General features: G+C 42.1%; 1 protein-coding gene and 1 non-coding gene across 4 annotated transcripts in view; one reads left to right on the forward strand and one right to left on the reverse strand.

Annotated features, from left to right (window-relative positions):
• Nucleotides 1–27,253, reverse strand: part of CHST8 (carbohydrate sulfotransferase 8) — a 181,268-nt gene that overhangs the window by 53,691 nt on the left and 100,324 nt on the right. The window lies entirely within an intron of this gene.
• Nucleotides 11,714–11,846, forward strand: LOC116184070 (small nucleolar RNA SNORA17). The gene has a single exon (XR_004148799.1). It is a non-coding gene; the product is annotated as a small nucleolar RNA SNORA17 (small nucleolar RNA).

A 27,253-nucleotide genomic window follows, 5' to 3' on the forward strand; every position in this document is an offset into this window, starting at 1 on the left:
TGGAAATTACTTCAACTTGGCTAATTACCATTGAGGGCATTTATGAGGATTCAGGTGATTGCTGACAGCCTTTCAGCACCTTCTGCAGTTTTCCACATCAGCCTGGAGAGGACAGACAATCTCCTCAGTAATTAACTACAAAAAAAATCATAAAACAGAGAGATCGTGGAGAAAGATAACTGGTGGTCCTTTAATGTCCTGTACATCTAAATCCTGAATGTCCCTTGAAGAAAACATGATTAGTTAAAATTGAGATTAGTCCTTTCACTTTGTATTGCTCCCACAGTTTAAAACCTATTTTGTGTAGAGAACAAACTTTTTAAAGGATGTTCATTAAACATCCAAATAACTCACAGGACCCAACTTTTCCTCTTGGGCTGCATCAAAACCAGCAGAGAATGACAAAAACTTGAGAAAGGCAGACATAGGTGAAAGCTGCATGTAGCATTGATCAGTGTTTCTCTGGGGCATGACCAGCAGTGCAATTCCTGAGCTGCAGCAGCAGACATGCACAGAATTGATCTGAAGGTGCTTTTTGTCATGGGTGTAACCCTTATTAACCTGGGAAATAATCTTTATTCATCTTGTGGTTGAGGCTGTGTGGTTTAGTGGGAGTGTAAACAGAATAATTACCAGAGTGATGCATTTCCCTGCCTTAATGTAATAGACTGCTAAATGGACTCAAAGGAAATCAGAGAGTTACATGCTGAAAAGAAATGACCATGTAGCACACTGCAGTCAGCACAGAGATCTAGCTATATTTAATTTATGTTAAACCCATGAAAGGAGGCTGTGTTTCCTTTTCATGTGGAGTCAAAAAAACCCCCAAACCCCAGCCCCCCCTTGTGACTCTGTATATAAAGGAGTTTTTCTGCCATCTGGATGATCAGATTCCACGTATGTTATGAGGAGTCAAAATGTTAAATTAAATTTTCAGAAGTGCTGTAACAACACTGTGAAACATGCCTTCATCTCCCCAGACCTGCAAAGCAACAGCACAGACTTCTCTCTTCAGTCTGCAGAACCCTCAGAACTCTCTGGGTGTATCTCAGCCCTGCTGGGAGGAGGAAATACTTGGCCAATAATAGTGGCAAACTAAACTTGATGACATCTTGGTCTCCAAGGAGCAGGATTTAGCTTTTGAATTTAAAAAAATGCCACTGGGTTTGTAGAGTCTGTTTTTGTGTGAACAGTTACTGCACATGTGCCTCGTGTGTGCCATATATTGTGAGGAGGGAGGAAAGGAGATTTAGATGTCTTGCTAGCAGATTTGTTCATACCTATAAATAATTAGGTGTACAGCTGAGCTTTGCACTGCATTTGATACCCATTTTGCCAGTTCCTTCTCAGCAAACGTGGTTTCAGTTGAAACAAATCAGCTTTGTGGTGTCAGTGTGGAGCTGGAGACAGCAGGTGACATTTGAATTGTGTGCTGACCTCTGAGCTGCAGCTCCAGAGGGCCTGAGGGCTGGGTACAGCTTCTTAAAATAACACTTCCTAGAGACCACTTGGAGATTGAAATTGCTCAACTAATGTGATGTTCCATCCTAATTAGAATTTTTAATTCTATCTGCTAACAAGTTTTGCAGCTCATTTTTATCAGTAGTAGAATTCCAGAGCTTTTAAACATGACTGTGAAATACAATTTTAAGATTAATTTTGTGTTTATTTATTTTCTGTTTTCAAGTCGATTCTTGAGCACAGACAAAAGCTTTATATGTTTTCTTCTGGAAGTTGTTGAAAGACTTTTTTTCATGGCAATTAGGCATTAATCATTATAATTTAAAGTTTTTTCTAAGAATAACCAGAAAGCAATTCAATCAAGGCATCTGTTGTGCTTGTGAATGACTTGAGTGCATCATGATGCTTGAAGTTCTGCGAAAATAAACTTGGTTTTGTGTGTCACAGTAGGCAGAACAGCAGGATTTTAATATGCTCATAATTTGATGTAGTATCCAGCACCAGGACCATAATTAAAGAATATTAGTTCAATGATGGACTGTTGCACATTTGCAAATGGGAAGAAATATTCCAGGATGTATAGGAGAATGGAAGAGAGCAGTCATTAATATTCCTCCTTTCTTGGGGAGTAGCAAAGCAGCTCTCTTGCAGGGTTTGTGTGTTTGCCACCTGCCTGACACCAGGTCAGCTATTGATGTCCCCTGGAAGATGAAGCAACATTAAAATGTTGGGAAACTCTCAAAAGGGAAGATGAAGAAGGGGAGGTGGTTGGGATGAGCCCAGTCTGGGTTGCTGGGTTTGCAGAGGAGTTGATTTAGCACACGAGCAGGAATACAGGCTGGGAATGCTCCCCACAGTGCCTGGGACCACATGGACAGAGGATCTGGGATTAGATGCCTTTGCCTGGATATTTCCTGAAAGAAAATGGTGCATGCTGAGCTAGAAACTAATTTAATCCTGACTTGAACAGTTCAGATCTGTGCTAGGAAATAACAAAATGATTTCTGTAAAGGGGGATTGGCCTTCTCGAACCCCAGGAAATGATGCCCTTTACTTCCTGGCAGGATCCTGGCATTCAATTTTCAAAAGGCACATATAAAATTGAACTTTGAAGGCAGAATCTAAATGAGTCATTGTCCTAGAAATGCGTTTGACTCACATTTTTTTGAAGGTTAAAGGAAAAAGGGTGCTTTCTTTTTGGTTTGAATGAAGCAGTTTATAATATTGCTGTGTTGTTAGAGACAGTAGGGGAAGGGTGTAACATTAAATGAGAAGGGTGTGATGGGCTGCTTTGGGGACAGAGGCAAGAGTGTGTCAGTCAACTGTGGCACAAGAAGGGGGATGACAGAAAGAACTGAAAGCTGGATACAGAAGAGCTCTCCCCTCTCCTGTGCATGTACACAGCAGCTGGATGAAAAACCCCCATAACCAGGAGCTTGGTGCAATTTAAAGTAGCAGTGCTGCCTGTTTGGGTAACGAGGTGTCACTAGAATGAAGATCACAAAATGCCACTACGAAAGAGAGAAGCCTGCCAGGCATTGCTGAACCTCTGCTTTTGACTGCAGTCTAAAGATTCTCCTGAATCCTTTATGCAATGAAAATTTCAAACAATGTGATCAACCTTAACAATGCCATTAATGCAACACTGGAGTGCAAAGCTCTGTGCAATCTGAGCTGAGCTCAGCTGATCAGGAGTTTGGAGCTGATCTGTGTGTGCAGCAGTGGGCAAAGGAAGCCCTTGAGCCCCCTGAACACACACACAGCCCAAAGGGGCTCCTGCAGAGGCACTCACACCTTCACACACACAGGAGTAGCCCTGAACACACACAGATTCATGGTGTTGTTAGGCTAAATTTCAAATTCATGAAAATTTGGAAGTTTGGGATAGTTCACAGTTTGAACTTTATGGATCATTTAAGCATCAGTACTACTACTATGTTACACATAACCAAGATTGTAATTGGCCATAAAGCTTTAATCAAATTGGCTGAATATTAATTCTACTAAAGTTAATGAGTGCTTTCCTACTGATTCACTATGGATCAGCATTGGATGCACATATTGCTTAAATGTTATGATAACTTATACAAAAACCAGAATGCTCTTATACCTGCTCCCTTTGAATAAATGCCTGAGACTTTCTGGGTCAGCAAGAACCTCACCCACATATTTCATCATCATTTCATGCTGGATATTTCCCTGAAGTCACTGCACTGGGAATACCTCACAGCATTTCCTCAGTTGCAGTTTCCAAATGGAATCCATGTCCTTTTGTTTCTGCTGGTGCCTGTTCAGCTGGGGCTAACAGGGATGCAGGGAGCCTGGGAAGATGCAAACACACCCTGGAATTACACAGCACTGCTTGAGAAATCTCAGTGTCTTAAAGGGGAGGATTTTCCTCAAGCTTCACAGTTGGAAACTGAGACATAAAGATACAGGTTTTACCTGAAACCACCAATTTACAGCTATGCTTAGGCAGGTGGAGAATCTGCCAGTCCTGCATCCTGCTCCTGCAGCAGCCCTCCCAGGCAGCTGCATTCCAATCCTGCTTTACCATTTTAATGCCCTAATTCCACTGCTTATCCAATATTGCTCAGATGTTTGAGAAACCCGGGCCTTTAATCCTGGGTATTCTATGAAGTGTGCCAATTCTTACTGGATTGGTTGATTTCAATAAAAACAAATCTCAGGATTTGGCTGAAGGCTGTGATTTTTATTTTGAATGGTTTTTGCAGTGGGCATTATGACTTTGTGGAGATGCAAGATATTACCAATTAAAGTGTTGGGAAAAGGCAGACACGATGCTGGGAAAGTTTTGCAGAGCTTGGGATGCAGAATTTTTCCTTTGCAAACCAGGTGAATGTTCCAAGGCAAATAGATCAGAGAGTTTGACCCTTATTTCCTACTGTACCATCTGCCTGGGAAGATTCAGGCAAAGTACTGAAGTTCATTTTTATTTTATCAGCCAAATTTTGTCACCTAGAAATTAAACTAATTTGAAAGTCTCTTTCCTCATCTTTCCCAGAGATTTTGATGGAGTGATGTCTCTTTTATCTGAAGTGTTGCCCTTCCACTGATCTTTGTTTTTCTGCATGATGAGACTTTGTCTCATGTTACTTTTCAGCCCATCTTTGATATATTTTTCTCTGGGATTGCCATGCATTTACTTCTCCCCTGCCCCCTTGTTCTTCACAAGAAATATGCCTAATTTCCAATATCTGCTATCTATATTTCTATGCAACTCATGATCTTATATACAAGTTTTTGAAATTAACCTGATCCTCTAGTTGGTACTTTCAAGTAGATACTTATTTTTTTGCCAAATAAGTGGATTTTTACAGGGTTTTGATGACCCTTTGAAAGATTTACTTAATGTATTGAAATTTCCATGGAGTGTAATAAACAATTGCCTCTTAATGTTATGGCTTATTTGTCTTACAGCAGTTTTATCAATAACCTGATCCTTTTTTCTTGTAATCTATTTTTATTTCTCTTTTTGCCTACTTCCATATTTTGAGGGAACTAAGTAATGAAAAGAGAATTATTTTAATTTTCCTCAGCCAGGCTTTTAAATTGTCTGATGACTGCTATATCTGAGTGCCTGATTGAAACAAAGAATTGGTGACAAGTCAGGCAGGGAGGATAGGGCCAAACCCCAAATTGCAGACACATATGTTTCTAATTTAAAGAATCACTTTGCTTCAGTGGCCACATTGATTTGCTACCTTCATGTACAACAAATTATGAGCAAACTTAACTATCTAGTTGCAGAATATCTTTGTTATCTATAAAATGCATTACTTCATAGCAAACCTGTAAGGATGAAACACAAAAATCTCTGACATTGAAGGTATTCAAAGTGTAGCTGGAAAAAAAATTAATGATCCACTTCAATATATTAATTGTTGTTTAGATATTTATTCTCAATAGTGTCTTGCCTATTTTGAGCTATTGATAAACATTGTGTTTACATTTACATTTCAGTGATGAAGAATGTTCTTTCTGTTGCAGTCCCTTTACCAATGATTGCACCATCTCAATGTACTAATTGACTCCCTGAATTAACTGATTTAAATGGTTTTCTGGTTCCACTTACCCTCAGGTATCCTTATGATAATTCAAAACTAACTTGCATTTATCCACCTGTTTGTATTATACACAACCCACAAGAAAGCCTAAATACGTACTAAATATCTGGGTTATGATGCTCTGCTTTCAAAGATGTGTAAAATTAAAATTCTTCCAATCTGCCAAAGAGTTTTCTTCAATTAAAGGAGGGGAAAAAGAAAGAAAAAGGATATCTCTAAAGAACAGATAAATTCTCAGAGAAATTAGATACCATCTGCATTCCTTGGCAGGTTTGTGTGTTGTGCACTTGAGGAAGAAATATTTATGTCAAGTTCTGTGAGGTAAGCAGCCTGTTTTAGCCTAAGAAATAGAGGAGCAGAAAATAAACAATAGCAAGCAAAATCTGTCTAAGCTGTGGCTTCATGTTAATGAGTGAAAATGCAGAAGTTGTGCTGAGATTCAGTCAAAGCAGGTCTGGGGTCATGCTGGGGAATGAAATGCTCCATTCACTCCCTGCTCAGGAGCCGGGCTGCTGGAGCTGCTTTGAAGTTTTCTTGTGATCTTCTGTTGAGAGATTGAGAATCAAAACTGCAGAGAAGAGAAAGGAAGCAAAACCTGGGGAAAAACCTCCTGATTCAGAGGCTTCAGGTTTGGTTTTTTCCCCCAGGTTTTGCTTTACAAGAATGTTATTAAAAAACCTACTTTTGTTGTATATTGGAAAAAAAAAAAACCCAATTCTCAAAGAATTGCTGAAATCAGTCTAGCTGCTCCCAAAATGAGAATGCAGACTTAGAAGCTGAATTTTGGACTGCTGATTTTCTGTGTGTGGCCCTGATCTCCAGACAGGTCTCAGGAGATGCTGTGTTTAGAAAATGGCTTCAGTGATCTCCTGTTACCCACAGTGCTGAACAGCAAATCTTTTGTTCATTCTGGGGATGCTGCAGTCTCTTGTCTGAGCTCTGATTGTCCAATTAAAAGGTGATTGCTTGCTGTTCAATGTGCCTGTTGGCATAATTTTTAAATAAAAATTAGTCATTCACAATGGCAATCTGTTGATTTGAATTTTATAGCACTGGCAGAGTCATGACTGTCTCTGAGACAAACTCCTCACTCATTCCTCTGTCAGAACTCACATTACCTCTGAATTCCTTCCAAAGCACCAGGATATAATGCATTGTCTTTACTGCAGTATACCTAATATAATAAATCAGGATCAACAGTTAATGAAAATGTACTTTAAGGTACATAACTATATGAAAAAGCAAATAATAGGAGTATTTTTAGGTGTCTAAACTAATGATTGTAATTTCTCTTTCTCTATGCTAGCTCTTCTTCCTAGCCAGGATAATGATCTGTCTTATCACTAAAGTGCCTCTGCTAAATCTTTTGAAATGTCAAAAGAGAACTAATATTTACATCAGAATAATAACTACAATTACTTACTCACTTTTCAATTCATTTCCAGTCAATTATTCTGTACTACTAAGAGAAATAGAGCCTTACTGTATTACTGGAATGAGTTTAATTAATCCTTTTTCACATAGAGCAGACTGATAAATGAAATTCAGCCTGTAATTTAAGAGCTCAGGGAACCAGGGTGTTATTAAAGGTGCTTTGAATGATTGACAGTTTAATTTATTACAAAGAGCAGTAGTCTGTCTTAACTTGGAGTTCATTCCAGTTTTGCAGTTAATGATTTCAACTGGGGAGAAGATCATCATTCTGCAAAGACTTTCCAAATAATTTTTTTACAGACTTGTTGGCATCACCTATCAATTACTACACATTTTCTAACCCTTGATTTTTGTAAAATGACTGATAAAGAATGCAATGTGTAATACCAAAAGTGGTGCCAAAAGTTTATAGGAGCTGGAGAATATGATATATTTGTCTAGGAGAATTTTCCTCTAGTTGGTATCATATTTTCATCAGAAAGGAGAAAGGGTAATTGGATTTAAATGTCAAGATGTTCCTTGTGAAGGCTTGAAGTCACACATCTATTTTCTGAGCTACAGTTTTTAGTTGTGATTATGAAAACTACACCCACTTGTCACTGCAGATGACAGCAAAGAATTCTCTAGGAGTGAGTTAAATGCTGAACCATAACCTGAATCCTTGACAAAAGCAACAGAACCCCACTGCACCAGAAAAAAAGAGAAATTATTCCACTGGATTGGGTAGATTGTAGGTGAAATAGTGATTTTACTAAGAAGCAACCCAGATAAAGCTAAGAAAGATCAATCCAAAACCAGGTTTCTGAGTCAGGAAAATACAGATTCATATGTTCAAGGCATGAAGACAGAGCCACCTAGAAAAGGAAAAGACTGGCAGGGTTTTCTCCTATTCCCTGAGTTTTTCCAAGTATTTTTCCAGATAGAATAGAAGATTCCTAGGACTTCAGTTGGCACCTGTGGGTATGTTTAAAGCAGCAACAAAATGGAGCTTTAAAGATGACATAGCAATATGCAGATAGCTCCTAATCCAACCCTTAGCAGCAGTTCTGTTCCAAGCACTTGACCCTTCCTCTGCTGCCCAGAAGGTGTTGGCCTCTCTTGACACCTGCTGAACTCAAAATTGGCTTAAATGGCATCGTTAATCCTAATTGCAGCTCAGTAAAATTGGGTGAGAAAGAACCATCATCTTCCTTGTTGTGTTGAGAAAGGGTGTCTGGGCTGCATTTTCACTTTTCCAGAATCTCTCCAGGTGGGAGGAGAGCCCAGGGGTGCTCAGGGAAGCATCCCCTGGCAGTGTTTGTGCTCTGCCTGTGTGTGCAGATGTGCTTACAGATGTGAAAGTACTGCCTGCACAAGGACAGCACAACTTCAGCTCTGCAGCTCTGTGTGCTATTTGTTATGGCCATGCTAGATATACTTAAAATAGACTTGGCTTAGAAGAAATAAGTTTGGAAGAACTGTTCTCAATATATTTTCCTGTTCAAAGCTCTTTTTTTTTTTTTTTTTTTTAAAGAGGATGCTTGCAGTGCTTTAGGAAATGCAGAGGTCATGGACACTGCTTGACACTGAGGCAATTTCAGTGTATCTCTGTCAGTCTGTGCACTCTGTTTAGAACATGCAGGATCACTGCTTTCTCCTGTGCTGTTGTTTTTGCACCCCTGTCCTGGGCTGGTATCTCACACACCCAGCTGGGCTCGAGGCTGGGTTACTCTGAGTACTTCAGTGGGTGAAGGCCACACCTTGGCTTAGCAAGGGATGGGTCTGAGCACCAGGGGGAGGATCAGGGATCAGTGAGGGCCTGTTGGGTCAAGTGGGAGAACTCACAGGACACAGGGAGGCAGGATGCACATCACTGGGGAGAAGCCACAGGGGCTGGTCCAAGGCGAGGGATAAAGCTGATAAAGCAAGGGAAAAGAAGTGCTGATCACCAGAATTCAGTATGGCCCTAGTTTGTGCTTTCTACTTGGTTTCTGATCTATTTCTACTTCTTCTGCTTTATCCTATAAATGAAGAGCCTTTGGAAAGCTGGTAGTGGTGGTAGGGCTTGCAAGCCTTGCTCCGAAGGCTGATGTGCAGCCCGGGGTGTTTGTGGCAGCTCCTGCAGGTCAGAGCAGCTCCAGGAGGCCTTGCCATGGCCTGAGCTGCTCCAGGGGCTGCCTCAGAGGCTCCTCTGGGCTGCAGAGCTCAGCCAGCGCTGGCACTGGTGGCCAGGGCCACGGGCAGGGAGGGCAGTGGTGCCACGAGGCCGTGCCCAGGCTGAGGGAGCAGAGCCCCTGCCCTGCTGCTCCTGTAGCTGCTCTGGGCACTGCACTCATTCCCACCCAGGGTAGCTCCTCTCTTGCCTGATCTGTACAAACTTTCTGCCTCCTGCACCTCGCTGGGAGCTGGGCAGGAGATGGTGAGCGTGGGCTGGGGCCAGGGCTGGCCTGGGGAGCTGCAGAGAGCTCAGGGGAGCCAAGTGCTGATGTCCCACAGCTCTGCAGCCACAGCGTCCTTTCAGTGTCCCCTCCCTGCTCTGCTCACCGGGGCCACCTCCAAGGCTGCTCTGTCACAAAGCCTCATTTGACAGCTACGAATTCCTAAATAGCCTCGGGCTTCTGAGGTCCTTAATGAAAGCAATTCATTAGAGATGCAGGGGCTGGGAGCAAGATCTACCAGAGAACGTCCTGTTGTTGATGCGACTTATGATCGTGCTGTCTCCTGCTTTGCAGAGCCCCCCAGGGCCAGGGGCCCTGGTAATGAGAGGCATTTGGCATCACTGAAATTCGGTGGGTGGACAGGAATAATCAAATGATAGATTATGTGTGGCAGGGTAAGTATGTGGCTATAATTATCACCTAACACACAAGTGCAAATCCCAGTTCTTACAAACAGCTCTAAATGAGCTTTCTTATCTGTGCCTCATAAGCATGGCCTTCTTCAGACAATGGATAATGAGAAAAGTAAATTTTAGTCATTTTTATCTGTGAATGAAAAACTGCAATCCCTTTTTATACAGTTCCAGTAGTATATGTAGAGCATAGCAACTAAATTAGAAAATATAACTTTGAAAAATTTTACTATCACTGTGTGGCATCACTTTTCATTCCCCTGTATGTCGCTACCCACAGGGCTGCTACTTAAATGGTTTTTTTTTTTTTTTTAGATCTGCTCTTGACTATCAAAGTGAACTGTTGCTTGTCCATTTAACTTTGAATTCCTAGATGGATGGAACCTGTGAGTTGTGGTGTTTGGGTTTTGTGTTTGGGGTTTTTTTGTTTGTTTGCTTGCTTTTTCTTTTTAAATCTGTGGATGCTAAGGAAATGAAACTGCTCGTTTCCTTTCAGTTTGGACTGACTTGGCTACCTCCAAGGTTCCTGTATATTTCCAGGTTGTTTAGCACCACATTTGACATGCACTTAGTCCAGTTCCTGAAGGTATTTTAAAAATTCCACCAGTTCCAGGCAAATGAAGACATTCCTGTTGTGCTGGAATCATCAATGGCCCTATGCAGTCTGATATTGGGACACTCTGATATGGCAGAGTAATGTTCTTTCTGTGGTATTCACTTAAGAAGGAATATTAGGAGTGAAGATTTTGAAGAACAACCAGTTCTTCAAAACAGTTTAAATTGACTTAGAATCATTAAATGCTCATCCACTCATTAAGAGGAAGGAAATCCTGCAGATTCCTTTTCTCCACAGCATTTCTTTCTCCAGACAGAGCTAAGGACTTGATGTGGCTGAGCAGGACAGAAAGGGGGACATGGAACAAATGTTGGCTGTCCCTGATGGGACCTCCTGCCTGTTCCAAAGGGAATGGAGGGAAACTCGGGATCAGGAAAGCAGATGCACACTGAAAAGTACTCCCTTCCCTTCCCTTCCCTTCCCTTCCCTTCCCTTCCCTTCCCTTCCCTTCCCTTCCCTTCCCTTCCCTTCCCTTCCCTTCCCTTCCCTTCCCTTCCCTTCCCTTCCCTTCCCTTCCCTTCCCTTCCCTTCCCTTCCCTTCCCTTCCCTTCCCTTCCCTTCCCTTCCCTTCCCTTCCCTTCCCTTCCCTTCCCTTCCCTTCCCTTCCCTTCCCTTCCCTTCCCTTCCCTTCCCTTCCCTTCCCTTCCCTTCCCTTCCCTTCCCTTCCCTTCCCTTCCCTTCCCTTCCCTTCCCTTCCCTTCCCTTCCCTTCCCTTCCCTTCCCTTCCCTTCCCTTCCCTTCCCTTCCCTTCCCTTCCCGTTTTTCCTCTCCTCTCTCACATGGCAGGCCTTGGGCCAAGCTGAAATTCCGTGTGCACAGAGTTTTTCCATGCTTGGAAGGTTTAGGAGGAGCAGCTCTGAGAGAAGGAGGGGATACCTGCACTGCCTGACAAATGTCCTGCCTAACCTGTGCCTGGAAAGAGTGACAGGGTTTGCATAACCTCTGCCAGCTGCCTGTTCTGTTCTAATTGCCTTTTGATGTATAGAATTTATCCCAATCTAAGTCCTTTTCACTGAAAATTAGGCCAATTTTGTCTTGTCTCCCCAGCAGACACAGAAAATCATTCATCAAGCTCCCTCTCAGGAAGTGTTTTACATTAAGACAATTCATTTTCTGTCTTCTTCTGCTCTCTTTTCTACATTAAAAGGCAAAAAGCTGAATCTCTGAATTTTCTTCCATTTCTCCCCAAGCTTTTAATGCTTTTGGTAACTTCATTGAAGGTCCCTGTTTGGATCTGCTCTGATGGGCTGTGCCTAGGAGCCAAAAAGAGAAATTTCTCTTCTCTCTGCAGACTCCAGGTGCCTGCTGGTGATTTACACAAGAACCTTTCAGTGTCCCGTGTTTGCAGAGATGCGAGAGCCCCTGGATCCCTGCTGGGCCCTGCCCTGGGGCTCTGGGGGGCACAGGGGCTCCCAAAAGGACATTTTTGCTCAGGAGCAGGAAGGGAATATTCTCGTTTTCTATCTCAGCTGCTTTTGCTCCCAACGCTCAGTGGGAAGCTCTGTGTCCTGTGTGCTGTGGAGATGTTCTACACCATCAATAAGTGATGAAGTTTGCAGCACTTTAATGATTAAATTTCCAGCAGATAGCAGGTTCCTGCTCTTGCAGTTATTATTCCACTGAGTAGTTACATGTCAACAAATGCTGAAATAAATATTTTAAAGCATGATTTATTTTTTCATAATTGTTGTGACCCCCATTTTGACTGACAGTCTTTTATTAACACTGGGGCTGAGTAAAAGCATTCAAATTTTTGCATTTAGGATATTAAACACCTTTAGTGATGGCTTGCTGTAATTCCCAATTGACTGAACCATTCTTTTTGTCCTGACATAATTTGTAAATTATGGAGATAGAGATTTACTTGAAGAGAATAACTTTATGTAATGGGGCAGACTCTGTTATAGATCTAAAATCCCTCCAAATAAGATGGAAATTCACTATGGAAACGAAGTTACTTGAGATTGCTGCTTTCTAGACCAATGCTGGTGAGAAACAAAGTCTTTCCAATCTAAAGGTAAAATTTGGCTCCATGCTTTGTACTTGTGCATAGCTGTATTGGTAATTGAAGTGTAATTATCAGAAATTTGGAAAAAAAAAAAAAAAAGTAGAGAAGATTTTGAAGACCTTTGATTTGAATCTTGAAAGTTAGAGGAAATGTTTTTTCTGGTTTTGTCTCGCTTCCATCAAATATTTTAAATAAAAATCTCAACCTTGCAGAGGATGTCCAGCTTTTAATGTCTGAAGAAATTAATTTAAATACAAGCCTAATTGCTGAAGAAAATTGTTACCAATTATGCAAATGAGAGGCAAATTAAATAGGACTTATTTTTTATGCAGGAGGGAAAATGACTCTGGTATTTTGCAGTAATTTAATCTGTAAGAGCTGATTGGAAGTAGCACAGCACTCAGTGGAGATGAAGCTGGATCCAAGCACGGATCTGAGCTGGCCAAGGTGCTGAGGAAGCTTCGCTCTGCTCTCGGCAGGAAAGGTTCACCAGAGGCACCCCAGTCTCTGCTTTGGTGATTTTTCTGTTTGCCCAAGCTCTGTGTGCACCCCAGAACAGCAACCAGCAAAGAAAGAGTCTCACATCCAGAGGCTGAGGCAGGCTTGGAGCCCTGGGGCTGGCAGAGCCCTACAGCTGAACACTGAGGCTGCACCCTCAGCTGCCTTGGGGTTCTTTCACCTTTTTGCTCCTGGAGGTGGGATTCCTTAAAATCAGAGGGGCTTGGTTCTATCCAACCACTAGTTCGATCTAAAAGTGGTTGGATAGAAGCACAATATGCTTTTGCTTTGTGTGATTGGTCAAAAAGCTTTTAAAGTGAGTTGTAGCACTGAGTTCTTTGCTGCTGGGGATGTGAGCTGCTGGCATCTTCCCACTGTCACAACCATGGAATGAGGCTGATGCTGGAAGATGAACAGCTGGAGACACGTTCCTCAGTCCCATCCCGTGTGTGATGTGCACACAGCCCCTGGCTGGTGATACTGGGGAACCCAGGAAATCCCCAGTTGTGTTCCTGCTGCTGCCCTGTCCTTCAAACCAGCCTGGGTTTCTGCAGAGCCTGGGGGCTCCCTGCCCAGCAGTGCCACAGCCCCGTGCCAGGCTCTGCAGGTTGTGCTTGTCTGGGGCTCTTTGCAGCCTGAGCTCTGAGTGGGGACAGGAACTAAGGGAGTAAATCCCTCAGTGGAAATAATTCTGCATTTAGACTTCAGTTCCCTGGATTTCATTTTGGGTTTCAGCACTGCTGTCTGAGTAGTCACACTGAATCTGTGACTCAGTGCTCCTGCCCATTGCCCTCCCACCCCTCTGATTTATTTCCAATACCATCAGCCCAGTTTCTCTAATTCACTTTATTATCTTGGCACTGTTCTTAACCAGTGTCAGCCAAGGCAGCACATTTCTGTTACTGGTTTCTCCTTCTGTAAGGTGCAAGATGGATAACTTCCCCTTTGCTGATAATTTATCCAGTTTGTGATAGACAATATTCCTGGTAACACCTTAAGCAGAAGAGGAATCTGGTTTGCAGGATGCAGCAAACCACAGATTGTTTATTTATTGAGCTCATTTTAGTCTCTGGATCTGTGATCATAAACTGCAATGCAGTTATCTTTTTATCTCTAAATTAAGGCAATTGTGTGGTTGGATTTATGGAGAGATTTATTTAGATGGAAATTTTTGTTTGTTTTGTTGGTTGATTCTGAGAGCTGGAGAACTGTGGATAAAGAAATTAATACAATTTTTTCTGCATGTGAGGACTATTGGGATGCCTAGTCTCTTATGGAGAAACAGAATTCACAAGTCTGTGGGTGAGTTTGCTCACTGCAGAGAAATAAGATAATAAAGGTTGAGGCTGAATATGTTTCTGAATACTTTTTGGAAATATTATGATCTACATCCAGCTTCCTTCAGCAACAGCAAATTTACCACCCTGAAACAAAAGAATATTGAGATAATATAATACCAAGATTTTATGATCAGAGTTTGTATATACCCATTATGTTCTGTGTTTTCAGCTAAGTCTGCTGATACCTACCAGATATAAAGTAGAAGATGGATTTGGGTAAGGGAGGATATTTTTTATAAAGTTCTGTCTAATATCAGGAGGATTTGAAATATTTTTGCCTTTGCCTCACAGCAAAACTCCCCCTCAGGAAGTGAGCTGGCAGCTCTGTGTGACCAGGTGTTTTCCCGTGTTGCCATTTTCAGCTGAGCTGCTGCCACTGCCTTTGGACAAACTCTGTGTCATGGCAATGCTGAATTGAAATTTATTTACTGCAGGAGTCCTTATTGAGTTTAAAAGCCTGCACCAGTTGCAGTGACTGAGATGACGGGCAGTAACTTATAAAGCTTTTGTAATTGTACTTCAGTTGTGGTTTTTTACAATCTTCTTCCCAGGCAATATATTTAACAGCCTCTGGAATTTATGATGCATTCCAATACTGTATCACAAAGTTTTAGAAAAGACTTATGCTAAAGCCATCCTTTTCCTCAAAGCTGGTGTTATTTCCTTCCCACCAATTACTCTCTGCCATTTTGATTGCTGCAGTTTTATGTCTGACAGGGATGACTTGTACCCCTAAGAACTTGTGGCTGGGAATGCATTGAGGTTCAAGATTCCTGTCATCTATGTATCTATGTATCTATGTATCTATGTATCTATCTATCTATCTATCATCTATCTATCTATCTATCTATCATCTATCTATCTATCTATCTATCTATGCTAATGTTTTAATCAGATGAATTCTCCCCCCCTCCTTTTGCCTAATGAATGTTGACCTTTCTCTCAGCTCCCCATTTAGCAATATATTCAGATGGGAAGTATAAAGCTTAGCAAATTAATTGCTTATGTATGTTTGCCATATGATATATCTCTCAGCATGAATAAATGTTTTGTTTAAACAGGAAATCAAATTCTCTAGCATCTTTCTTTCCCCTTTTTAATGCAAAAATTTAGTTCCTTCAGCATGGTTACAATAATAAACATCCAGTGTGCTGTACCATGAAGGTTCAAAGCGCACAGTGCAGTAGATCAATTATTTGAAAGTACACTTTACTAAAGAACTCATTTGATGCTTGGAGCCAAAGTTTGCATTCTGCTCAAGTGTAGAAGCTCTGCTCTGCACCTTCCAGTTGTCTGACTGTTCACCAGGAAAATGAGTTCTTGTGCTAAGCTGTGTCTGTCTTTTTGGTGTTGATCCTCCCCCAGCCCAAACCTTCAGCAATCCAATAAAAGCCCTTCAGGAAGGGACAGAAACACTCCCTTGTAATCTCTCTGAGCATGTACTACAATCTTAAGCTCACTCTCATCCACCCTGATTATGCTACAACATTTTCTGGTAACGTTGCCAGCTGAATAATAATAATCAATAATCAATACTGAAAGTATTGATTCTCATCTTCAGGGTGACAATGACACCAGTACCTTACAAAGATCTGATGGAGCAAGAACAGTAAATGTTTAGCTCTTTCTAGAGGAAATTTTAAAAAATCAGGGTAGTGTTTATCATGCAAGCCATGTATTTATTAAAGGCTAGGTTATTCCCAGGATTCTGCTTTAAGGCATTTGTTAAATGTGATGCAGGCTGAAGGAGAATTTTCAGTGTGTACAGGTACCTGCTGGGCTGAGTGTCCTGGCAAAAAGAGCCAATGTGTGGAACAGAGCTTGATTATGACTTATTAAACCAACTGTCAATGCTGTGTCACTGGAGAAGAGGAGGCAGGCTTGAGATAGATATGATATTTGCAATAAACATTTTAACAGTATTATCTATGGGCATTAATATTTTGTATCTTGGATGTCTGATGGTGAGGGTATCAATGTTAGGATTAACAGACTTGACCCTACTCTTGCCCCTGCAGAACCCCTATAGATGCTAAAAGTAATGCTGATCACAAGTTCTGCAGTGAAATGTTTGAAAATTATGCCAAAGAAGGAAATAGGTCAAAGAAAAATCAAGGCTATGTATTTTGGCTTTCAAGAGCAAGGTGAAGGAGCTGTGAGCAAAAGCTCCTTTAAACAAAGACTGACATAATCCTGTAAATACCTTTATCTGGAGCAGTGATCAATTAATCGAAGAAAATCTGTGATTCTGTAGAGTGTCTTAATGAACTTCATGGAAAAAGCAAGAATGAAATGACAGATAATTAGTTTGTTATAACTTATGTATTTGCCACCTTGCTTAAGAAGGATGTTTTCTCTTGTTTCCAGCATAAGAGGTGGAATTCATCAACAGTTTTAAAAATAAGTGCATGGTGCAGTTTGAAAGGATGGTAATGCATTTTATATGAAGCTCAGTCTGTGATCCTGGAGAGAAGGTGGAATGAATGGATGAACAGCCTGAATGGAAGTCCTGGGGGTGTGAAGAAAGCAAAAAAAGTGAGATATCTACAGGAGATACTTTTAGAAGTGGATAAATCACACCAAAGCACATAGAATGACAGAATATGTTGAGCTGGGAGGGGCCCATCAGAACCATCCAGTCCAGCTCCTGGCCCTGCACAGACACCCCAACAATCCCACCCTGGGCATCCCTGGGAGTGGTGTCCAAGCACTCCTGGAGCTCTGGCAGCCTCCAGTGCCCGTTCCCTGGGGAGCCTGGGCAGTGCCAGCACCTCTGGGGGAAGCAGAACCTTTGCTGATCTCCAGCCTGCCCTGCCCTGCCCAGCCCCAGCCGTGCCCTGCTCCTGTCCCTGGGCACAGAGCAGAGGTTGGCACCTGCCCCTGGCTGCCCCTGGGAGGATGTGAGGAGCTCAGGGGGTCTGACCTCAGCCTCCTCCAGGCTGAGCACTCCAAGTGCCCTCAGCTGCTCCTCATAAAACCTTCCTCCAGACCCCTCGCCATCCCTGTGGCCTCCTTTGGATAATTTAATGCCAAAAACTTAATGCCTGTTTTATATTGGGATGTCCAAAACTGCACAAAGTACTCAAGCATTCATTAGATGAGTTACATACTGGTGTTTCTGGAGTTCAAGCTGTTTGATTCATATGGCATCACAGAGATCTATTTGCTCTTTTACTCACCAAAAAGAACGTGCCAGGTAAAAATGAAGGAAGAATGACAAATATTTTGACTTTGCCATTAATGTCTTACAACTCCCCAAAAAATCCTGATTTTTATTAAAAAATCAGGAAAAAGCCACTGGTTCAAGGGACTCTATAACTAATAATGGTTTGACTGTGGGTGAGTGCACACATGTGTGTGTGCAAAGGCATCTCCTGTCCTGAAAGCAGGTATTTCTGATGGAGTGTCTGACTAGATTGGCACTAACAGACAGGAGCTGTGTGAACAAATTTCTTGCCAAGGCAATTGTGACTAGAGTAATGGAAATTTCAAATAAGGGATTACAGATTCCAGAATAACTTCAAATTAGAAATAAAGCTGGCCAAGTTATTGGCAGTACTGTCAAGAGCTGCCATCTTCAAAAGTATGAGCAACAAAATGGTTTTGCAGATTTTACAAACAAATAAGGAATAAGATTATGTTTTTAATTCTATCTCCTGTAATTTTATGGTCAGTTAACAAGACTGCCAGTCAGTTAAAAAGAAAAGAAGGAGAGATAAGCAGCTACTTGCTGATAGTGTGATAGCTGCACATGTAGTTTCTCCTTTTTGAAGATACAAAGCAATCAATGCAAGGGTTCTGGGGAACTAACCAAAGAGAAGGTTGCCACAGATCCTGTTGAAAGGGATATTATCAGCAATTACTAATGATGTTCTTCAGAGATCTGTCCTGGTCTAACCCTGCACAGTCTGTGGCTTAATGATGTGTGTGGAAGGAGCAGAGTGTGCTGGAGCATGTGCATGGTGTGAGGTGCTGAAACACTGGAGGCTGCACAGTCACATACAGGATTGATAGCACAACCTGGCTATTTTTGCCCTTTTGGGGCCAAACATGACTTTATGCCATGATTGCTGTGTTTTGGGAGTGCTGGAGGAGCAGCAGAGTGGTGGCTGGGCAGGGATGCTGTGACAGCCACAGGGAAGGGCTGGGCTGGATCAGCTGGGATGGCTCCCAAATGGGGCTGGACAGAAAATGCAGTTTCAAATTGGAGCTGTGGAAAAGGCTGTATTCCAGATCAGGAGCTTTCTTTGAGATTAGAAACCAAGGGCTTTGTAAGAGATTTTGGATTCTGTGGACAGGTATACATGAGGGATTTGACAGGACACCAGATTGCAGTGTCTTTGCAGCAGGGTAAATTATATTAAATTATAGGAAACTATATTAATATCATACTGAAGAACCACTGTTGATCATCTGCAGAGGTGGAAGATACGGTTTTCCCTTGGTGATTTTTTCTGCTGCTAACTTAGTTTCTTAAGCTTTTTGAGCTCCAGACTCCTCTGTGTTTTCTCAGTCAGGGCACCCTTTAAAGGGTTTCCCATACCTTGATCAGGTTGCTGTTGCCTGTGCCACACTCCTCTTTGTGATTTACATTGCTGAATTACCAATCCATTTCCTTCTTGTTGAAACAGTGCTCTGAGTGCTCCACTCTGAGTCAGTCCTGTTCCTTTTTCCTCCAAATCTCAGCCCTGCCAGAGGTGCTGGTTTCATTCAGGCTCCCGTGTGCCATGCCTGAGCTGTGATACAGCTTGCTGGGTGTGTACCTGAGGATTCCTTTATTTATCACCAGGGTATCAGAGCTGGAAAAGTCTCATATATTACAGCAAGATATATTTTTTTTTTCTGTGTGCTAGAAGGCGTATAATGCTAATTTTCAACATTACTACATGAGGTTACTTTGTGTTAATTTGCCATTGAATTACCATGTTTTGAGCTAGGAGCTTTAGGAAGCACAGACTTCAGTATTAAATAAAAACCTATTCAGTCTACTTTGACATAACTCCCTATGCTGCACAATGTTCATTTCTTTTTAAGCTACAATTTTGCCTGTATTTGTAATAGAGAACAATGCTGTGAATGCACAAAGGAATGTTGCAAGCAGGTAGGGATCAAAGGGGCTGCCTATCACACCTTCAGAAAAAGGTAAAGGCCTGACTTGAAAGGTGCCAAAACTAAAAGGATAGAATTGGGCATTGTAGTCTGAAAAGCACCTACATCTGTAACTTTTTCCCTTTCCTTTCAGGAGAGCCTGAAGTGGCTGAAAATTCTAGTAATTTAATTTTATTCTGTTATTTTAGGGTACCTATGGTATTCTAGAAAGACTCTAAAAACGAGCAGCATTTGTGTATGCTTTTCATTTAGTTCAAAAAAAAAAACTATCACAGCAAGAAGGTGGTCACATGGTTAGCAACGACCATATGACAAGATATTCTGGAGTTAATTTCCCATTATATGAATATTTTTCTCTTCCCTTTATTATCCACTCAGAAGCTATTAAAAGTCCTAATGAAATGACAATTAATACAGCATGTTTGGATTTACATTGGCAAAAATGTCACTGAAGCTGTGGAAAACACTAATTAGACTCCTGTGGTGGCAGCTTGTGCCAGGCTCTGTTTTTGCTGGAGTGTCCCTGGAAGTGCTGCTGGCAGAGCTGCCTGTGCTTGGCTCTGCTCACTGTGAAGGTCCTTGGCTGTTTCTGTGCCAGGGATACTCTGGACTCTGAACTCCTGTCTCTGTTTGCTGCAAGGGAAGGGCTGTAAAACCCCATCACTGTGCTCTTTTAAAACTTGTTTTGGAAAAAAAAAATTGCTGCCCAGAGTTTTGAGGGTGACAGCTTAGGCAACCTTCCTGGTCTTTTGTTTTTGTGAATTCCAAGAGATCTTTGATGTTATGAAATTTCATTAGCTGGGGTGATAGACCATGCATTTATATTCCTGGGCACCAAATGAGCAAAAGAAACCCCAGAGGCAGTCCAGGTTGATGCTGCCTGGGCAGGCTTCCCTTGCTCAGGTGCAGTCTGCTAGCAAGTCTGAAAATCTCCAGCCTTGTTCAGTGGCAATAAAACTTCTCAAACATTGAATGATCCACAGGAAGGTCTCTGGATTGTTAATGTGAAACTTCAGAGAAAAGAAAAGAGTTATAAGTGAAAACAAAAAATTAACTTCCAGCTTCATATTCACCATGACACCTGCAATATTTAGGTAGGTGTGGACACACATTTCTTCAAGTTGAGGTCAGAGTGTTACAGCACTTGCAAGATAAACTGCATCTCTAGTACCAGTGGGATGACTTCCAGAGCTGTAGATCCCTGCAGCTGCTGAAAGGCTGATGAATATACAAGGTGAAAGGTGTGTGAAATAGTCAAAATAAACCGAAACACATTAGTGAATTTTATTTATTTTCCTGAATGCTGATGAATTTGACAGTCTGTTGCACATTTTTTATTCATGTGTTCAAATAGACAGACTAAAAAATAGATGTGATAGAACGAGATATATCACAGATGCCTTTCTGAAACCTCAGATCTGTGGAACAAACTGAAATAGTGCAGTTGGTGTCTTGTGAGCTCAGTCTGAGCAATGAGGACACAGTGCCCCAGCTCAGAACAGCATTCTGCTTTTCTGAACACCCCCCTGGATTTAATGGGAGTGCCCACAGTGGGGTAGATGCTGCACCAAGAGCATTGCCTTCTATGCTGTGATGGCAGGATGCAAAAAATGAGAGGTGAAATTAGGAGCTCTTGTTTGGCAAGATTATCTCTGGGAACCTTCTGTGTGCACCCAGCTTTGCTTGCTTGTGCCAGAAGGGGCTGGAAATTTCTGAAGCTGCTGCTCAGGGACAGCTCTCAGGATGTTTGCTTTGCTAAAAGCAAACAAAAGAAGTGAACCCTTTCTAAAGACGTGTAAGAGGGGGAGTGTTGCCCTGATTTTTACAATTGTTAAGTTTTCTTTTATAGGTTTTAAAGTTCTCATAAAACCTCTTTAGCCTTCTGATAATGTTGACATATTTCATGTATAAATAGAATAGTTTACATATTTCTCTGTGGGTGGAGAGAAATGATTGATTGACAGATCTTTGGACCAGTGTGGTTGGAGAGGTGGTAATTCCATTTTCCAATCCACGGTCACCTTTGGAATTCTATGAATACCAGATGTTTGAATAAAACTGGGTCTTTTTTTCTTTTGAACTTACCAAGATTCTGTGTACTCATTTTGTATCAAATAGCGACAGAGGAGTATCACTTTATTTTGGATTTTGGAGCTCCAGTTGCTATCCCAAGGTATGAACCATTTTTCTAGGGACTGTGCATCCACCACTGCTGCCAACTTTGGATGAAGGGTTTTTTCCAGCTGCACAAGTGCTCTAACATGTCATGAGCACCACAAGCCACACAAAAACCTTCAAATGGTATTTGCACCCTCTTAGCCACCAGAGACTCCATAGCCTACATTAATTTTTCTGCCTGGGGAAATACTTGCTATTTAATTTCTGTTTGTTTGGTTTTTTCATTTTAAAGGATAGAATCTATTTTGAATGCAAACATCTAAAAACTTAAGATAACTGTTCACAGATTTCTAAATGGCTAAAAGCCTTTCCAATCTTAATCAATGTCTATACTTTACATTGTTGTTTACGTTTCTTATATTATAAACCTTGTTTTAGTAATATAATAAAAATAAATGTTCTACAGGTAAAGAATTTCTATACTACATTTTACATGGGTACAAACACAGGTACAGATAAGAACTGGTTTCTTTTCTTCTCTCTGTGTTTTTCTAGAGAAAAAACCCTGAGAGAGAGAATTATGTCTCTCTGTTCAGAGAATGTGAATGTCACAACCATAGTCTCTGATTTTTTATATTCTGCACCATCAAGCTTGAAATAGGTGACACTGCACTTTGTTACCCCCAGAAATATTTTATATTGAGAAATTTTCAGGTGATCTCATCTCTTTGCTGCAGGCTCGGTACATGACATTCCTAATATTATTTTAAGATTAAATATAATTGATAAGAGATTTCCTTGTACACGCTAGGGAAGGGAGTTTGTCAGATACATGTGGAAAGGGAGTCCAGCAGGGTTATGGCAAGCCAAGTTTTGGGGTAGAACCACTCTGTGTGCAGTTCTGGCTGTACCACCTTGCCTTTAATGGGCTTGTCCCTGCTCACTTTCCTTTCTTCAAGAAGTTTGTGGCCAACCCAGGACATTTCTCATGTGGCAGCTGCTGTGCCTGTTGTGCAGATTTATCTCTGCAGCCAGAGCTGGGAACGTTTTTATTGGTTGCTGTCAGAAAGACTCACACAGAATCCATCCTTGGATAGCCCTGGTAAGTGGGAACATTTCCCTAGCATAATAATAATAAACTACTGTTTGAGGATTTATGATGAACATAAGTTTGGTGTCAGTTTTCCATCAGAGCATGAAGCTATCAGGGTAGGAAAAGTGCCAGCACGTGAGGCACAGTATTCTGATGGCATCCACGGGCAGGCACACAGCAGTCTGTCCCTCCAGTGGAACAGTGCACAATTACACTGCTGACTTATTCCAGATATAAATTGTGACCCATGGTTTAAAGCAAGTTTCATAACAAAGGGAAAAAGATCTGTGCCAGTGAGAGCTGCTGCAAAATGCAGTGTCAGGTTGGGGCTGGCTCCAGGACCCTGCCTGGCTCCCCCATTGCCCTGGAAGTGTTTGCTACAGCAACAGGGACTGCTGTGGGGAAGCTGCTATGAGGGGATTTAGGCCCACCACCAGAAGGTCTCATGCCCTTCTCAACACCTGGGTAAGTCTAAACCCAGCCTGGCTTCGTTAGCTGATACCACATTAAGTGATTGAATGGGAATTGAATGCAGAGAAACAAAAAGGAGGGCAGATTGACAAGTTTCAGGAGTCAGAACTTCCAGATCTATTTCTACCTCTTCCAGCTATTTCCTGTGTGATGCAGTCAACAGTGTTCCCTTTAATAAATCTTCCTGCAAAGACAACATAGAATAGAGCAGAAGTGTTCCTCTAGCTCCAACCCCCCTGCCACAGGCAGGCTCCCATCCAACCTGGCCCTGGACACTTGCAGGGATGCAGCAGCCACAGCTTCTCCGGCAACCTGTGCTGGGCCTCAGCACCCTCAGAGTAAAGAATTTCCTTCATACATCTAATAGAAATCAAAATCTCCCTCTTTTACCTTAAAAACATTCCCCTTGGTCCCATCACTATGTGCTCATTTAAAAAGCCCCTCTCTCTCTTTTTATAAGCCCCCTGTGAGCACTGGACAGTGGCAATGAGATCTTCCTGGAGCCTCTTTTCTGCAGGCTGGACCAGCCCAGCTCCCAGCCTGGCTCCAGAGAGGAGGTCTCCAGCCCTGATGATTTGCTGGTCTCCTCTGGCCCTGGTGCAGCAGCTCCATGTGCTGGAGGCTCCAGAGCTGGAGCCTGCTGAGGGCAGAGTAGAGGGGGAGAATTGTGCCAGTCATTTCAGATGTTCACAAATGGAAACTGGAGAAAACCAAAGTTTTTCTCTCCCCAAAGTTCACGTGCAGCAGAGACTTTGTTCAGCTGGTATTTCAAGTGCCAGTGACAGGCTGAAGTCTGTCAGACTGCATTTGGGAAGTGCCCACGGTTGTGATTAGTGAGCAGAGTAGTCAGAAAATATGTCGTGGGGTTATTAGCAGGGACTTACTTCCAGTGTCAGCTCTTGAGTGTAAAGCCAAGTGACAGACTAAAAGCACCCAAAGCAGCTCGTGGTTAATTCCTCCTGCCAGTAACAGCTTCTTCATTACAAGGAAAAGGAGGGAAGGAAATACAAAGAAAGCCTCATATAATATCCCTTTGAATTTTCAAGTTCTCTGTCATATATAATTGCAGTTATCAGTTTCTGTTTATAATCCTGTAATTCACTTAGTAAGTGTAATTCCTGGGTCTTTTAGGGGAAGTAGGAATTTTGATGGAAGACTTAATTTTATATATGTTGTGGCCCAATTTTAAAATAACTGCACATGCAGTGGTAAGAAGAGCTTTGTGCAAGAGGGATGGCAGGAAACAGAGACTGGTGACAGAGGGAAAAGAAAGACAGTGCTGCAGTAGGCACTCATCTATTTATTTATTATTCTTGGCAATCTCTGAATTTATCTGAAATTCTCTCATCTTGCCAATTACATTTCACATCCAGTACTTGTGGCTGACAAAAGCTGGTAAGAATTGCAATTCTTTGTATTATTTCTCTGTTTCTTCTGGTGCTACAGAAGTTCAAAGTTTTGAATGAGTTCTGACGGTACTTTGTCTTCCTTGGAAGTTCATGGAAAACATTGGCATTGTTTAACACACAGACTGAAATTTGATGTGCTCCTGGCACAGCTCAGGCAGGAGCTGAGCTCTGAGGTGAATAAGAGCAGTTTTGCTTTGAGTGTCTGCAGACCAACAGGGCAGGGGCACAGCTCTTGCCTAGACTGATATTTTGAACTGAAACTTAGCAATTTAATTGTTTCTCCATTTCACAAATTGTTTCTAATATTCTATTTTTAACAAGAACATTCAAAGTAGTATATGTCATACCTGAAACAGAGGTCTCAGAGGTTTTGTGTATTACAGGTATCTCATTCAGACAGTTTTTACTTTCTGTCCCTAAGAAAGGAGCTACTTGAGGTGACTGCTGATTCTGGGACTTGGAAGAAAACTTGAAAGTGCTGCCTCTTGGGCAAACTGGACAGAACAAATCTGATTTACAGACTGGTGCTGGATTTCCAAAAGCACTTAAGTAGTTTAAGATCACAAATACCATTGACCTGAAAGTCAGTAAGAGGTTTTTGAGAATCCAGTCAGTTATTTTGTAACATGTAAATTCTCCTGCAGCAAAGGCAAGCAAAACCTGCAGTGACTGAGTGCCCCCCAAATGACATCCTCGCCTTCAGCTGGATCTCCTTACAGACTCCTTGGAGGTCCTGCCTTCAGCAGCACCATGGGGCACCAAGGAAAGGCCTGCTCCAGCAGCTTTAAACATCTCAAAAGAAAATATCTAGAACACAGAAGTTTCAGCAGGGGCATGGAGATTTGGAGGAAAAGCATATTGGTTATTTGAAGACTGGAGTTGTATTACTTCTTTGCCTCTGGATATGTCTGTGCAGAACTGCTCTCAAAGATATAAGATACCAACAGAGTTACTTATGTGCTGTGGTGAGTTTTATTGGTTTTTTTTTGGTGAGGGCTCATTTTGTTTCTCTTTAGGCAGCCAATTTAGGTATTTTCAGTAGGCTTTCCATTTATTCAAGGAAGAAGGGAGGGAAATATTACAAGGTGTGAACCTTCCTTTGGATTCACAGCATAACACAGCACAGCAACAACAGCAGAATCATGGGCCATCTTTTAGCAGTGGAATTACATTTTTTTTCTAAATAGAGACTTAGAGTCAGCACTGACAAGAACATATTCCTGGGTAACAAGAGTGCTGGAAGGCAAGCTGCCCTTTGAATCTCTTGCAGCAGATACAAGGCTTATAGTCACATGATGCTGATGCAATTTGAACTCATTTTAATGTTATACCAAGTGGAGAAAGAGAAGATTCACTGTTCCAGGACAATACTTAGGTTTTTGTTGTATTTAATTCTTACTGGAAATGTAGCTGGAATAGATGGTGTATTTTCTCTCCCTGGGCTGCCTTTCCTTCCCTGCTATCATGCCTGAAAAATTCAGGAAGTGTCACAGCAAGACCATTGCATCTGTGTTGCTGTGCTTTGACAGCTTCTCCATTTCTGCCCACAATTTCTCCTATGTGCACTGTAAACACAGATATTTAAGTTTGCATTTTGCTCTTATTTCATAATATTATTTATTTAGAACATAAAATAAAAATTATTGTATCAGGTCTCTGTAGCATGCTTCCAGACTACCCAGTGGAATTTTAACTGAAGCAGCAGAAAACTCGACAAGGAGAGCATTTTCCTCCAAACCCATTACAGCCTTTCCAGAAGGAGCTAAAATTAAGGTTGGAAATGTGCTTCTTCTTTCTTCCTTTCCTAACAAGAAACCTGATTTTGCTCCCAGTCTAACAAACCCATCTAATCTTTGTAAGCTTACCAGCTCTCATTTTTCTTTTTCCAGTCCTATAGAATTTTCTGCTCTTTGCTGAAATGATTGTCCAGAGGAGGTAATGAGTTTTGAGGGGGCAGGAGGCTGGTCAGACACTTGGTAATGACAGCTCTGGAGCTGCAGAGGCACACGGGGAGCTGTGGGGCTGCAGGGCTGGGGAAATGGGAAATGGGTGTTCTCAGCTCCCAGGGCTCTCCTGGCACAGCACAGAGCAGGAAATGCCTTTGCTGGTGCTGGGAAGGTTAAACAGCCCCGTGGGGGTGGGTGCCCTGTTCTGGGGCTCCCTAACACCAAATGTGGGAGCCTGTGTGTCTGTGCAGCTCTCTGCCCTCAATGTGTGCGTGCACAGGTCCTCCAGCAGCAACACTCGGTGCTGCTGCTTCCACAGGGACATCTCTGAGCTCTGCTCAGTGGCACTCTGCTTTGGCTCCCAGAAATTTGCCCTCTTGGTGAGAAGAGTTTCAGGCTGAAGATATTTGTGGCTGGTTTTGAATCAGTGCTTATTTGTGCCTTATTGAAGTGGAGAGTTTGCTCAGGAGCAGCTGATCCTTCTGAAAACATTCCCTTGTGTTCTGCAGGCACCCTGGACACATTTCCAGAGCACTGAAGTCCTTGGAAGGTTTCCTTCAGCACCTGTCCCTGTCTGCAGCACAGACACACAGCAAACACCTGTACTACCCTCAGTGCAAAGCAGCTGGGCTCTCTGGGGCAGCAGCTCAGCAGAGTGTAAGGGCCAGCACACCAAAGTGGCAGCAAACAGGCTGCTTGGCTTGGCTCCTTTTCCTGAGCACACTGCTTTTGTTTATGGTCTTTTATCACAAAATGCTTAGTTTCTAGAAGGTATCCCAGGCAAAGAGTGAGCATCTGCAACCCCAGGGGTTTGTAAGAGGTTATCCCCCCT

The sequence above is a fragment of the Lonchura striata genome, chromosome 13, assembly GCF_046129695.1.
Source record: "Lonchura striata isolate bLonStr1 chromosome 13, bLonStr1.mat, whole genome shotgun sequence".
Taxonomy (NCBI): domain Eukaryota; kingdom Metazoa; phylum Chordata; class Aves; order Passeriformes; family Estrildidae; genus Lonchura; species Lonchura striata.